At 48.6% G+C, this 1218-nt stretch overlaps 1 pseudogene; it reads right to left on the minus strand.

The window, feature by feature from the left end:
• Positions 1–728: 728 nt before the first annotated feature.
• LOC111746954 lies at positions 729–847 on the minus strand (annotated as a pseudogene).
• Between the last annotated feature and the right edge of the window lie 371 nt (positions 848–1218).

Consider the following 1218-nt stretch of genomic DNA (forward strand, 5'->3'; position numbering starts at 1 on the left):
AAAACAAGGAGTAGCAGCAAGGAACAATCGCCTGGGATCTAGAGGAACAAGCCATATAACTAGGGAGAAGTCCAAGAAAGTACCCTGCAATGGCAGAAGGTAGGACGGGGCGAACGTGGGGCTCTCCATTCTTAAGAGGCTGAGTGAGACGGAGGCTGCGGCAGCAGCAGCGGCAGAAGCCTCTTAAAGGGGCTGCATCTGCAAGCGGATTTTCACGGTTATAGACATGCTCGTTCTGAGCACCAGTGCTGATTTGGCTGTGTGTAGGAGGCACCAGGGACTTACAGGGAGGCATTGTCAGAGTGAGGGTGAGGTGAGATTCTCTCTGTGCAGAAGTGCCGGTGGTATACATTGTTCTCTGTTGAGCCCTACCCACCCCCAGTGCACGGACACAGTACCGCCATAGCTGTGGCGTGACATCATCAAACTAGATAACAGAGGTCGCTCTGCCCAGAGCCCAGAGGATTCCCTGAAACCCTGCCTCCTCCAACTCACGGCTCCACCCAAGCTACATCTTGGTATATCCTCAGGGAGTCAGGTGCTCCTTACTGAGCAGAGCCTAGACTCATACTGGAGGCAACTGGCCTTGGTTTCTGTGTGGCCTTTTGAAGCAACTGTAAGCACAGCATCTGTGGATTGCTTGCTGAATCTTATTATTTATTTATTTTTAGGTGAGGCAACCCTTGGTCGACCTCACAGATTGCAATCCTTTATTTTTTTATTTTTTATGCCTACAGCACCTGGTCTTCCTAGGTGGTCTCCCATCCAAGTACTAACCAGGCCCGACCCTGCTTAGCTTCCAAGATCAGTCGGGATCGGGCTTGTTCAGGGTAGTATGGCTGTTGCTTGCTGAATCTTAACAGGTGGTCCCAGAGGGGGTAGAGGCTTGTGATAAGTTTGGTCTGCAGCTGAACTCCTCTCAGGACTGTGCCACTGGACACCTACTTCACAAATCCACACTAATATGACCAGGAGACTTAAGAGCTTTGCTTAGTACATAGAAACAGACATGGAACGGCAGCCTAAAGGGGAAGACAAAGAAGCAGAAACCATATGAGAGAACAGAACAGAGATCCAGATATAATGGAGTCAAGTCATCTAACAGATGCAGAGTTCAAAACACTGGTTATAAAGATGCTCGATGAACTTTTGGGAAATGTAGAGAACTCCAACAAAAAGATAAAAATGGAGATGGAGATTATAAGAGGAAACCAGTCT

Source organism: Pteropus vampyrus, unplaced genomic scaffold (assembly GCF_000151845.1).
Source record: "Pteropus vampyrus isolate Shadow unplaced genomic scaffold, Pvam_2.0 Scaffold7, whole genome shotgun sequence".
Taxonomy (NCBI): domain Eukaryota; kingdom Metazoa; phylum Chordata; class Mammalia; order Chiroptera; family Pteropodidae; genus Pteropus; species Pteropus vampyrus.